The 14,728-nt window shown below is 44.4% G+C and overlaps 1 protein-coding gene across 2 annotated transcripts in view; it reads right to left on the bottom strand.

Moving 5' to 3' along the window:
- LOC138304175 (sulfotransferase 1C1-like) overlaps positions 1–14,728 on the bottom strand; it is a 274,351-nt gene that overhangs the window by 150,542 nt on the left and 109,081 nt on the right. The window lies entirely within an intron of this gene.

The following is a 14,728-nucleotide window of genomic DNA, read 5'->3' as shown; positions in this document are numbered from 1 at the left end:
GGTAGAATAGGGTTGGGAGGGGGGTTTTTGAAAAGGAGAAGGAACTTACTTAACTAATTAATCTAATTGGTTACAAACAAGGATGGTGGAATACAAGGAACAGACCCCCAGCCCTGTGTCTGCATTCTCAACTAAGAAGGAAGCGTTTTTTAATCACTTGTTGTTCCCAAAGAACCAATGCTGCTTAAACAAAAGTTCCCATTTTGGATAACTTCATGGGATGCAGGCAGTAATCCCCTGAACCTCTGTCTACTCCCCCCTCAGGCCATCTATCACCATTCACAAAGGGGAACAACCCCCTTTGAGAATCAGTTGCCCCTGCCTTTGCGGTGTTGGTAAATTATCAACTGTTTGCAACCCCAATTGCAGTCTCAAGCCACTAATACATGCTGTACACAATTGCCATTAGGAGTGAATGCTCTTTTCATACCACTTCCAAATTGCCATTCTGTATGGATTGTTAAACCCATTTAGCAGGCAGGCAAAAGTTTTTCTGACTTGCAAATCGGATTTGATATATACCTAAAAGCCAATGTATGGATACCAACCCTGTGGATTTGAGGATCACTGGGTTTGTAAAATGGCTTTATACACGTGTTTCCAAATCGCTCAGGTAGTAGTGGTAGTACAGTCTCTTTCAGTAACAGCATAATCCGGTAAGGAGCCTCCTCTGTATACCCTTTTAATAACATATATATCTGTTATGTGTGATTGGCTTCTGGGACTCATTGCATGGGTGAAGGTACATGTGAGCAGATAGTGGTAGACGCAGTACCTGGAGAACAGGATATTGACTGTTACATCCCAGTTTTGGGGCCAAAGAAGAGATGAACCTGAGGGATCTTATCTTGGGAATAAAGTAGGCCCTCAGAATAGTGACCTTGTGAGGATTCAGTGAAAATACACCTTTCTTTATTTGTAGAGTTTTTCCTTAGAAACCCACAGCTGATGCTGAAGAATGTTCGTCCACTATCATACACCTCTTGCCCCTCACTCTTGCAGGTGCTGTTTCATCCCTGCGTTCTACCCTTGTTACAGTTTCTTTCTCCACCTTTTCTCCTTTTGTATTACTCTTGCTTTGGTTCAAAGACTAATGAGAAGAAAGGGAGTTCCAGGGTGCAAACATGAGTGCCAGTCAGCCCCACTTGCAACCACCGGCTCAGATGAAGAACTGATAGCACGTAGATGTAGTGTGAGTACTACATCCCAGAGGTCACCATGCAGCTGGGCATGCATCCACCTCTGTGGTTCCCACATTATAAGAGAAACGTCCAGTGATTGGCCCGGGTGGAAAGAGGAATTTGTAATACATAAAGTCAAAGGGTTACTGATGGAAGGAAAAATTCACTCTCTGAGCATGGTTTCTGCTGGGCTGAATACTGATTAAGCCTTTGTCTCCTGCGCTGCTGGTTAAGAGAAAGCTTTCTACTTGTTTGCAGAAGGAAGGAGAAGGGCTGATTGTTATGTTGAGGGAAAAAAAGGAATACAGTCATTGAGGGCACACATTTATACACTGCACTTGGAAAAAAGTTGTGGATGTGATTTATATCCCTGCATTCCGATGAGTTGACCTAAAATATGCTTTTTAATCATTTGCCTCAGCAACTCTTGGTAAACACGAGTGTCATGAAAATGTAAAGGTGTTATTACCATTGATGTAGCTATTTTCTGATTTGCCCTTTAACATGAACTATTTTGGAGTTGACAATAATGCTGCGATGTACAGAACTGTGTTTTTGCTGACATATGCTAACTAGGTCTCAACTCCATTTTGTAATAATATGGCTGCTTCATAATATTCATTGTGTATTTAGCTTTCTCATTGGCACTGCACCAAAATGTGCACTGATGCTTGTGTTGACATACTGTTCTGAAAGATCGCGGGATGAAGCCTTTTAGTTACTTTTCAAGGCTGTTCCTTCTGGCCCCTTTAAGCTATTCATCTAGGAGTTTATTTATGCAGCCAGAGTTGTTCTGACTCCTCCGATGATATTAGGTGCCAGAACCCCTTTCAGAAGGCCACAGCGCAAGCAGGGGTTACTCGGCCCAACCTTGGGAGTCCAGGCCTTTTACTCCTGATGTCCCAGGGGCGCACCCTACAGTGGAGCTAGAGCATTTAACCCAAGTAACCCTTCAGCACTTGACTCTCAGTGATAGCCTGGGTCAAACAGTCAAAGTGAGGGGGAGCGGGGGGGGTTATGGAGGTGTAGATACAGAGGAGTGAACACAAACTAAAAACTCAAGGGACGTCAAACAGCAGCAATAAATTATTGTCCAGTAAAATGCGGTCTTTTATGACAAAAGTAGTATTTATTCACAAACATAAAGTGAAATGTGGCATAAAAGAACAATGCACACAGTTCCCTGAGTTCAGGGCTCTAGTATTTAATAGGCAGGTCCCTTGGTTCCACTTCATACTTTCTAGTTGTAGTGGTTATTCCCCATTCAATATAGACGACATTCAGATGAGGCCCCATTAGCAGTCCATGTTCCGGGAGTCCTACACTGATTATGTTAAAAAAGTCAAAAGTGGTCCAACTTCGAAGTGCAATTTGGCAGACAGGTACCACCCAGAGCCTTCTGGCTCTTCGATTAGTCTTATCCGCACCACGAGGGATTGAGTAATTGGAGTCTCAAGAGTGTCTCCTTCATGAGCGTGGCAGCAGCTATCTCTGGTGAGTATCACACATGCAGCTCAAGTCAGGGTTGGGGGGCGTTTATTGGTTGCTGGTTCTGGTCCTCAGACAGGGCTCTGACCACAAGGTTCATCACGGCGGCCTCTCCTAATGACAATGTAATCAAACCAGGCTGGGATTCCTGTCTTGTCTGGTTGCCTCCTCTGGCACACAGAGTCACCACACCTGCTCCTCATTCAGGCAATGGCCCAATTGGCACTGCAGCAGGTTCCTGTTCACGGTGGTCTCCTCTGGCATATGGAGTCACCAACTTTAACCTGCACACAGGCAACAAACAGATCAGTGCTATAGCTGTCTTCTCACAAAACCTACAGAGTCACTCACTAAGATTCCCCACTGAACCTTGCTCTTTTAGTGCTCTCCTCTTCCTCGCAGGGCTCACTGACCTTGAAAAACAGGCAATCACGGTTGCATCAGGGCCTAGTGGGAGGTGGTCTGCGCTAATCGCTCACCCAGCTGGGAGACAGGCTGGCCTTATCCTCCAGCTCTGGTAACAGGCAGAAGTCTTGAAGACCTTCTCCTCCACACTCAGCCTGACTGACTGCTTGACATTTGTCAGTTTTAAAGGCCTTAAGCTCCCCTACTTATAGTCCATTTTCAGACACAATATGTGATTTAGGGTCTGAGTCTTTGAAGTTTGTATTAGTGGTCTGTTTCCTTTTAAAGAGCCAGCTCCTCTGCCCATCCCTTGTTCCAGAAAGCAGTCTGTCACAGCAGGTGTGATTCAAAATCTGATATCCCCACAACACAGGCCATGGAAGTGACTAGAGGTTAACACCTGCATGTCAGCCACAGATATATGTGTATCAAAAGGTTTCCCCAGGGCCCCAGCTGTGCTCTTTATGATACCCATATCAACCTAATCTTTCTAAAATGTACTCAAGCCCATTTCTAATTACCTCTCCCTACACCAAAGAGCACCCTTTGAAATGTACTGGAGAGCCTTGCTCTCCCTTCCTCTTGTGGGTCTCACCAAGCTCACAGGAATGCAGGAACCCACTGTGTCTCACCAAGCTCACAGGAATGCAGGAACCCACTGTTCTTACCTGGGTGGGGAATCCTCTACCTCCTCATGCTCCCCAGTCAACCCTGGAACTTCCAAAATGAAATCTAGAGCTTTACACGTAATGTATCATACACAGGCACAAAAGTATACAACATATGCACTGTACAGAACTACATTCTAACTTGATGTAGGTCAAAGGTTAGTTAAGCACTCCCATTTTTGGCCTGCTTGTCAGTGTGTTTTTACTGTCTCACTGGAATCCTGCTAGTGAGAACCCCAGTGCTCATAGTTTGTGGCCTATATGTTAGTATGTTTTACTGTGTTGTCAGTATGCTTGACTGTGTCACTGGAGTCCTGCTAACCAGAACTCCAGTGCTCATGCTCTCTCGGTTTCTAAATTTGTCACTATTGTCTAGTGACTACTTATTTCACTCCAGATTTGCACACTGGTCCCCCCTTATAAGTTGCTAGTATATGGTACCTAGGTACCCAGGGCATTGGGGTTCCAGGAGATCCCTATGGGCTGCAGCATTTCTTTTGCCACCCATAAGAAGCTCATACGAACACTTCTTCAGGACTGTCACTGCAGCCCAAGTTTCACAGCCATTTTCACAGCACTAGGTAACGTATAAGTCACCTATATGTCTAACCTTCAGTTTCTGAAGGCTAGGTGCAAAGTTACTGTGTGAGAGGGCACCCCTGCACTAGCAGAGGTGCCCCCATGTTGTCCAGGACCAAATTCCCGGACTTTGTGAGTGTGAGGACGCCATTATAAGCGTGCACTACATATAGCTCAATACATATATGTAGCTTCACAATGGTAACCACGAATATGGCCATGTGAGGTGTCTAAGATTGAGAAATTGTACCCCCAATCGGATTCTGGTATTGGGGGGCCAATTCCATGCACCATGGGGGCTCCACCATGGACTCCCAGGCCTGCAAACCAGCTCTCTGAGGTTTCCACTGCAACCCCAGCTGCTGCCACCTCACAGACAGGCTTCTGCCCTCCTGGGGCTTGAGCAGCTCAATCCCAGGAAGGCAGAACAATGCATTTGCACGCTCTCCCTTTGGAAATAGTTGGTACATGTATGAGAGGGTTATCCTCCCAGAGCCTCTGGAAATGCTTTGAAAGGCACAAATGGTGACCTCCTTGCATAATCCAGTCTACACCAGTTTAGGTACCCCCAGTCCCTGCTCTGGCATGAAACTGGACAAAGGAAAGGGGAGTGACCACTCCCCTGTCAATCACCACCCCAGGGGTGGTTCCCAGAGCTCCTCCAGAGTGTCCCTGGGTTCTGCCATCTTGTTTTCAGAATGATCAGGGAACTCTGGGAGCATTGAGTGGCCAGTGCCAGCAGGTGACGTCAGAGACCCCGCCTGATAGGTGCTTACCTGGTTAGTGACCAATGCCCCTCTCAGGGCTATTTAGGTATCTTCTCTGGGTGTTTGCTCAGATTCGGTTTTGCAAGATTCCAGTTGGACTCCTCAGCAACCTCTGCTTCACCTTCTATCGTCTGATCAAATGCAGAACTGCTCCGGGAACGCTACAACTGCAACAAAGTATCCAAGAAGGCTACTGCAACTCTGTAACTTTAGCTCCTGCCAGCAACTGCAACAGTTTCCAGGTCATGCATACTTCGAGGACTGCCTGTCTTCATCCTGCACTAGAAGGACCAAAGGAATCTCCTGCGGAGTGACCGAGTCACTTCCCTGCTTCAGCAGGCACCTCTCAGCAACGATGACCGGTACTCTGGGTCTCCTCTCCTGACGACGAGCGTGGATCCTGGAACCAAGATGGTGGACCAAAGTGACCCAGACTGTCCAAAGGTCCAACTTTCCAAATTTGGTGGAGGTAAGAGCTTGCCTTCCCGAGCCAGACACCACGTGTTTTTCAGCTCCTAGGGCTTCTGTGCGCTTCTCCAAGGAATCCTTCATGCATAGCGTAGCCCAGGTCCCCAGCACTCTATCCTGTGTTGCTCAGCTCTCTGAGTTGTTCTCTGGCGGCATGGGATCCCTTTGTGTAGTGCTGCGACAACCACGATTTGCAACTCCTTTGTCCGCATGTCCTGGAACTCCTGTGGGTGATGCCTGGTCTTCTGAGAGAGATCTGAAGTGCCGAGAGCCCCTCTGTCTCCTCAGTCTGAGTTGAGACCCCCAGGTCCCTCCTGGGCCCAGCTGGCACCTTTTCCTGCCAAACGCGTCTTTTGTGTGAGCCAAGGCTTGTTGGCGGAATCCAATGATGAAAAACAGCCTGCATTCTTCTACTCGACGTGGGACATCTCTTGCACCAAGCAGGAACCCACAGCTGTCTTCTATGGTGCATCTCTAACTTTTTCTTGTAACCGGAGAATCACTTTTGCACCTTCATCCGGGTTAGCAGGGGCTCCTTTTACTCCTGAATTATTCAGCTGTTCTTGGACTTGGTCTCCTCTCTCCACAGGTCTTCAGGTGCAGGAATCCATTTTTGGTGTCTTGCAGTGGTGCTTGGTTTTTGCATAATCTTTTATCACGGCTTCTAGTGTGTTCTGAGGAAACTTGCTGTACTTTAATCCTGCTTTCCTGGGCTCTGGGGTGGGGTACTTTACTCACCTATGGTGTTTTCTTACACTCCCAGCGCCCCTCTACACATTACTCTTGTCTAGGTGGGAAACCGACTTTCGCATTCCACTGTTTTAGTATATGGTTTATGTTGCCCCTAGGCCTATTCTAACCTATTACGATTTTCACTATGTGCACTATTTTATGACTGTTTACTTACCTGATTTTGGTTACTAGTGTATATTTTATGTGTATTACTTACCTTCTAAGGGAGTATAGGATCTAAGATATTTTTGGCCTTGTTTCACTAAAATAAAGTACTTTATTTTTGGTAACACTGAGTATTGTCTTTTCTTGTGTGTAAGTACTGTGTGACTACAGTGGTGTTGCAAGATCTTTGCATGTCTCCTAGTTCAGCCTTGGCTGCTCTGTCTGGCTTCTAGACACTGCCTACATTTCACTAATAAGGGCTAACTGGATCTGGTATAAGTTTTAAGTACCTTAGGTACCTACTACAAACCAGGTCTGCCTCCTACAGTGCTGCCTTGTTCAGGGTGGCCCTTGGGGCGCTACTATGCACGTCTAAAGCATTTTAGTGAGTTGATGTGGGCACCAGCATTAAAATGTGTTAATCTAACCCCTGATGTGTGGTACGTGGCACGGCTGCTTCTAGCGGTAAAATAGTCTATAAAAAGCCCTCATTTTAGGGTAAGCCAGGCTTCACGAACCTCTACTAGTGGTGCTGTCCATTTATTATTCAGATTTTGCTCATTGCTGCATCTATTTTAAATGCAAAGAACCTTCATGCAATTGATTTCTGAGGATTATGATTCATTATTGTGACTAACTATATTTTGGCCTTCTGTATTGCACTTCAATATTTTAATAGACCTTCACGGTTTTTCTAATTTAGTGATCCTGAGCCTTTTTGAGTCAGACCTTATTTATTGACCATTTTAAAATGTTGTGTTGAAACTTATCTTTAAAGGCACATTGTTTCATCTATTCTAGAGGACTACACTGTCCCTCACTCCAAATATGGGAGCCACATTTCTATCAAGCAGATTATCTTACAGAGAGCACCTACACGATTAGGCAAGAAGAGCAACTGCAACTCAGAAAATGACTAAGGGCCTGATTTAGGGTTTGGGGGATGGGTTACTCTGTCACAAACATGATGGATATCCCGTCCGCCATATTACGATCTCCATAGGCAATAATGGGATTTTAATACAGCAGACGGGATATCTATCACATTTGTGATGGAGTAACCCCCTCAGCCAAACTCTAAATCAGGCCCTAAATGTCAGTAGTATAGGTTAAATCCATTGTTGGAGAGGAAAGTAACGAGGAGGGGACTATATATATATATATTTATATATGTGTGTGTGTGTGCACACGCTATTAAAAGGGTATGGGAGTGAGAGGGCATTTGGAAGTGGTAAAGATGATTGACATTAAGAATACTGGGACGGGAAAGAGACTAACTGTAGAATAGTAAGAGGACTGATTTGTGGAACAGTATAGGTGTGGGAGCCAGAAACCCTTGGCCCGATTTAAGGGATATCTAGCACTTACTGAATATTATAAGGAATGCAGTAAGGTCGGTTGGTTGGCAAAGTGTATAGGCATGAGTGGGAAAGGTGTGAAAGACATAATGATGGTTAAAATTAATTTTGTGGTCGAGGGAGAAAGGATGCAGTAGACATATGAGAAAAAGGGGTGCACAACATTGCACCATCTGTGATATAGCAGTTTGGGTGGTGATTATTCTAAAGTGTAAAGTACATTTATTAGGACTTCCCTTGGTTGGTGCCTCAACTACCTGATCCAGTTGAAACAAGCATTTCCAATGCAATAGGACTCGCATTTGTTAGAGTTAGGGCTATTGGCGCTGTACATGACAATGTCTTTTATTTATGTGTTTTGGTTTGGAGTGTAGTTAATGTATAGAGCAGAGACAAAGCTGCAGCACTGTTTAGAGGACTAAGAATGGGGAATTCCCACTGGGAACAGAGACACAGTTACAGCACTGCCTAGAGGACTTAAAATGGAGGAGTTACTGATGGGACCAGAGAAGCAGCTAGCAGCACTGCCTAGAGGACTAAGAATGAGGAATTACCACTATGAACAGAGACCCAGCTGCAGCACTGCCTAGAGGACTTAGAAGGAGGGAGTTACTGACTGGACCAGAGAAGCAGCTAACAGCATAGTCTGGAGGGCTTAGAATGAGAAACTACCACTAGAACCAGAGAAGCAGCTGGCAACACTGCGTAGAGGCCCTATAATGAGGAATTACAACTGGGGCCAGAGAAGCAGCGTCAGCATTGTCTACAGGTCTAAGAATGAGAGATTACCACTGGGACCAGAGAAGCAGCTACCAGCATTGTCTAGAAGGGTTAGAATGAGGATTTTCAGATGGGCCCAGAGTACAGCTAGCAGCACTTTCTAAAGGACTAAGAATGAGGAATTACCGCTTGGAACAGAGAAGCAGCTGCAGCGCTGTCTAGAGGACTTAGAATGAGGAAAAACCACAGAACACAGTGTTTTCACTGGTGAGGTGTGAACACGGTGCAATGGAAAACCAAAAGAACACTAAAGCTGCAATGCCCATACAGGAGGAGAGTGGAGAGGACATCACACGCTGTAACCAGAGGAAGCATGAACGCGTGCGTGGGTGTAGTGTGAGGGCCACCAAAAATGTTCTCTTAGTGAAATCACTGGGAAGGGAACTAGGAACACAAATGAGGGACATTTAGAAAAATGCACCAATAACAAGGAAATATTTAAGACAAGCACAACAAAGAACGAATGGCAATAGTGGATGTGGTTAAAGCCCATAGACTGACTACAGCATGTCTTGCAGACAACGCATGGTGCTGCCTAGGCCTGACCTAAAACGTGGGGTTTGCTTTGATCATCATTTTCACTGTGGTCAGAGGCAAACAATCCAGACCCAAAGAAGAAAAAAGTTTGCATGTGCATGAGTAGACTCAAATCTTCGGTGTACGGTTTTCTGTAAAATATACAAATTCCACACTTCCCCTCAGAGTTGACATCTTGCAATTTTTCGGGACAATTTTGAAGTTCTGGAAATTACCTGTATAATGTCTATCTGTGCCTGCATTTTATTTGTATTTGCATTTTATTTGCATCACAGGGACCTAGCCAGGCAGAAAAAGAATGGTGAAATATCAGAAAGGAAGGAGGAATTACTGGCACCACATTTTCATATGCACAGTGACGGCTATTACCAGGTACCAGCTTAAGTACTGAGTTTTAATACTAGCTTTGCTCAGCTGCAGTCTGGTTTCAGTAGTGGGCACCTTCATGGTGTGGCAAGAATGCCCTGAGCCATGCAATAACAAGCCCAGGCAAAGCCAGGAGGTCTGACTATTATTTTAAGTTTTTTGTAGCACTTGATATAGTTTCACACAGACTTCAGGCCTTTAGGTTCAAGGAAAGTATGAGCAAATTCCAGTGTTAACATTATAAAAATACAAAGAAAAAAAGACAAAATATTAAGTTTGACGAAACAGCATTTACTTAATGGCAAAACGCCATTTTAAAAATACATCCAAAATGCAGTCATACGTTTTTCAAAAGGACAGGCAAGAACACCACTGCGCCCTAAAGCATACAATAAAAATACCCAAATGCCTTTGTTTTTCCTGAAGTCTGGCCATAACTGAGCACCTTACTTGAAATATACTGGTCAAAGAACTACAAACGTTGCAATACATTCAAAGATGCTGTTTCGACGAGATGCCTTAGAAAATAGCTTAACAATAAACATTCTTAAGAAAAACATTTGTCTTTAGGACATGATTTCCCTGAACAATGAAAATAATCAGCTCATAGAAAATAATGCTTAGTTAAACACTTAGCAATCCCTCATTTTTTCTTAGACACCAAATAACTAAATCCTGCAACTAAAATGAAAAGAGAGAACTGGTAGAACGTTTACAAGTGAAAATACCTCAACTGCAATGCAAGTTGCAATTACTGACTTCTAAAGGATGTCAAGGCGCTTCTGCGTTCCAGCGTAAGCCGCACAAGCTATAGAGAAAAAGTCAGCACTAAAAATATCACCAAGGTGAATGTAAAGGATGTTACCTACCTGCTTCTAGTCATCATGCTGAATCTGCACCGTATGTCCCAACAGTAAACAAATGCTAACACTAATGGTTAAATGTAGCCTTCACGAAATGAAATGGAATTGACAGATAACCCTCTGGGACAATGAGTTAGCAGGAAAAAGACAAGTAATCACATGCTATGACAGACATGGGAAGATGTTTGTAGAGATACCTAAAATGCATGTGCCAGGGGGTCTAGCCATCAGTTGTGCAGCGGATTCAATGGCACCAAGGTCGGAGGGGGTTGGGGGTATGTGAAAGGCACAAACTGTGGTCTTGATGAGCTCCTGGCAATCAGGCTTACCCAACACTTGACATCACTGGTGTCCTCTCTGCTCATTTTATACTAAAACGAGCTCCGGATCTATATAAATTACAGACTCTGAACCGTCACCATAAAGGACACTCATTACCACTTACTCCCAGTACTCTTGATTAAAGTAAAACCGTCCTTCATTTAAGCAAAACAAAACGTACCATCTTGTTTTGCTTAAGTTCAAGAGCGTGCAGAGTGGAATACTGCATTTTTTACAAAATACAGTCTACATGGGTACACTCGTGTCTTTCAAGCACCGTAATACCTCCTAGCATTCAATTTTTTACTACCTGATGTCCTGTGGGATTTTCTGAATGTATGTGTGGTCTACAAAGAGGATATTTGAATCTACTCCAATACTGAAGCTGGGCACATGGGACAGGTGTGGGCGACCCTTAAACATCTATGTGTGCACCATCTTTTCACTAAGCTTGAAAAATATATCTTCCCTGAGAATGTTGAATTTCTAGAGTTCTTTATCACCCTGGATGGACCCACAAATGTTGCTGCTGTTTTGAACTGGCCTCCAGGGAAGCTCATTGCTCCCTAGAATTTGTATAGTTCCTTGCTGGACTGCAGCCCTCACTGCAGGGTCATCTCCAAACTGTTTTTCCATTTACACCTCCTATTTTCTGGATTTCGTTTCTGTTAGCCTTAGAACTCTGTGCTCTTTACCACTGTTAACCACTGCTATGGTGCTTGTGCTCGCTCCACAGACATGTAAAATTGGATTACACAAAATTGGCACATTTCATTTACTTATAGGTCCCTAGTAAAGTGGTAATACATGAACCCAGGGCCTGCAAAGTAGATGATACTAATAGGCCCGCAGCCACCCACTTAAGCAGCCTTTTAAACAAGTCTCAGGCCTGCCATTGCAGCCTGTGTGCAGTTTTAAACTGCTAATTTGACTTGGCAAAATGACCCCTCTGCTAGGCCTCAATCTTCCTTTTTAACACGTATGTCACCCCGAAGGTAGGCACCAGGAAGCCCGTAGGGCAATGCATTTAGGAAGTAGGAGATGTAATTTTAAGTTTTATATGTCCCGGTAATGAAAAACTCCTACATTTGTTTTTCACTACTGCAAGGCCTATCACTTCCATAGGATAACATTGGGTTAATAAATGGTATCTTGTGCTTGAGAACAAGCAGAAATATTTGTATTGCTCTGTAAACAATTTAAAATATTTTAATGGTAAAGTAGGATTTCAAGTCACAGTTCTGAAAATGCCACTTTTAGAAAGTTGGCTATTTCTTGCTTTAACCAATTGGGGCCTGCAGTTTGTGTCCTAGGTCATATGATTGGGATTAGAATGACTGCTGGCCTGTGTGTGGTCCATTCCAGGCAGTGAGACAAAGTGGGACTGGGTATGGGCAGTTTGGTCCATGCAGCCAGGATGGGAGAGGCGGAGCAATTTCCTGATCCGCTTACATTTCAAAGGAGCTGCCTCAGAACCTCACAAAGAACTTCACCCCAGTCTTATATCACCCTATGTCACCCTAGAACTTCTGAAGCCTGCGCAGGGAGGAAGAAAATTCCAGAACCAAATGTGGGGGAAAACCTAGAAGTTTCTTCCACTTCAAAGCTGGCATCAGGTATAAAAATAAGACCCTCCAACCCACTCTTCCTTTCAATCCTGGGCCTACATAGGTCCCCGAAAAAGAATGCCTTGTACTTCTGAGAACTGCCCAGCTGCTTGAGGTCTGCTTTGTACGAACCTCAGAGGACTGCCCTGCTGCTACCAGAGGACTGCCCTTCTTCTTGAAGCTTGCATTGCTGTTTGATCCCGGGACTACCAGAGTGACTCCAAGTGTCAGGTGGTTACCTCTTGGTTACACGGACATAACAAGCTCCAGAGGCCTCCCAGCAACTGCCCAGCTGACCTGCTGCACTGGTCCTGCAACTAGACCTGCCTGAGTCCTGCTAGCCCTTGCTGGAGTTCCTGATTTCCAAGAGGTGCCTTCCCACATCCTGGACCCCTGGCTGGTATCCGTTTTGCTCCTCCTGTGAAGAAAAGGAGAAATGCTGAAGTTTTGCACTCTTTGTGACTGACATCGGGCCCTTTAGCGCCAAGATTTTGCTACCCGCGACAACTGCAAACATGAAACTCTGGTGAACCTGACTCTTCATGATACAGCGACCACCAGTGTCAACCAGAAATTCGAGATCTGTACTTTGTGCTACAGTGACAGCAACCCATGGTGACTGGCAATGCGAAGCTCCAGCAATGACCATCTGTGAAGCTTGACCTACAGCGACAACCATCAACAATGCTCTCCGCAGGCTCCTCCACCGAAAATTGGATTCTTCGTGCCTGATTTTGAGAAGGTAACTTTTTCAGCAGTACTAACCTAGTCCCTCTATCCGCCCTGCGGTCCATCATGGTCGGTCTCAACTTGTGACTTTCCCCCAATCTAACATGGCAAGATCACAGCGAGCGGTGATTTTAGGCTCTATGCTTACCTAAAACATTAAAATGGTATATCTCTGGTTCTACCAATTGAATTTTTGTAGTTTTGGTCTCATTTTATTTATTAAAACGCACTCTGGTTGTTTTCTAAATTGGTGTGGGATTTTTCTTGTGTGGTGTTTCCACATGTTTGTGGGCTGCATAAATACTTTACACATTGCCTACAAGTTAAGTCTGACTGATTTTTGTGCCAAGGTACCAGAGTCTGAAGCACAGATTAATTTCAATTTCTTTTGTGGTTCACCATGACAAGGATTGTGATGGTTGCTTGGCTCAAATTTTAACACTCCTGTATTGGGTCTCTTTTGGAAAGGAGCGTTTTTATTTAGCCTTTAGAAGTTACCTTCCAAATCCAGAAAGAAGGTTTCACCACAGCATGTGTCCTCAGAAACCCAGATCCTGCACTCCTATATGTGGTGGAGGCATATGCTTCTCAGTTTGTGGTTGGTGGAGTATTATCTGAATAAGACCCCAAGACTGGGTAACTTCAACCTGCAGCGTTTTTCTCCAAAAAACTGCTCTCTGCCAAACACAATTATACATCGTACAATCATGGATAAGGACCATAATCCAACCATATGTTCAGATCACAAAAACTTGTGATTTTTATACTTAATACCAGCAAAGTCTCCAACACAATTTTGCAGCCAATACTTTCCCTCTCATGCTTTCCCTGTCCGATAAAATGACATACACCCGGACCAACTTTTTCTCCTGCATGACAGATGTTGTCAGATTGATAAGAATCAACTGCCTCAAACTCAACACCGACAAGATGGAAGTTGTAATCTTCGGTAGAAACACCATTCCATGGGACACCCACTGGTTGGCTGTGGAACACAGAACCTCCTGGCTACCAATAACAAGTAACTTGGAATAGTCAGTAACAGCCAACTCACAATGCCCAACCCAAAAACATGGCCTCCACATTCTGCTTCCTCACACCAGATGCTAAGAAATATCTTCAAATGGCTCCCAAACAACACTCACAGAACCATCACCCAAGTTGTCATCACCAGCAAACTGGACTACAAGTAATACCTTCTATGCAGGAATTAATTCTCCACTGACCAGATGACTCCAGCCCATACAGAACTCTGCACCCTCCAAAAAAGAGCACTCTTCAAACTTCTCATGGACACATTCAAAGTGTTACACAACATTGTCCCTGCATACCTCAACAACCACACCAATTTCCACAAACCTAACAGACATCTCTGTGCAGCCTGACTCACTCTCGCACACATTCCCCGCATACAGAGAACCAGAATTGGAACTCATGCTTTGTCTTACTTTGAACCTAAACCCTGGAACAGTTTGCCTTTGCCTCAGTTCTTGAATTCTGCAAAAAACAGACATGGCTCTTCATAATGAAGCACTTTACATGTAAACACAATATAACATAACATGTTGCTTTTCAGTGAGTTTAACTTTGTAATAACTTACTGACCAGGAACAAAAAATGCCAGATCTGATGCTTTGTCCAGTATTAGAGCCAGGTTTGGGGGAATCAGAGGATGATCCACAGAACAGCCCTCACATGACAAAGGAACAATGAT

The sequence above is a fragment of the Pleurodeles waltl genome, chromosome 7 (assembly GCF_031143425.1).
Source record: "Pleurodeles waltl isolate 20211129_DDA chromosome 7, aPleWal1.hap1.20221129, whole genome shotgun sequence".
Classification (NCBI taxonomy): domain Eukaryota; kingdom Metazoa; phylum Chordata; class Amphibia; order Caudata; family Salamandridae; genus Pleurodeles; species Pleurodeles waltl.
This window is presented reverse-complemented; position numbering and strand designations above follow the sequence as displayed.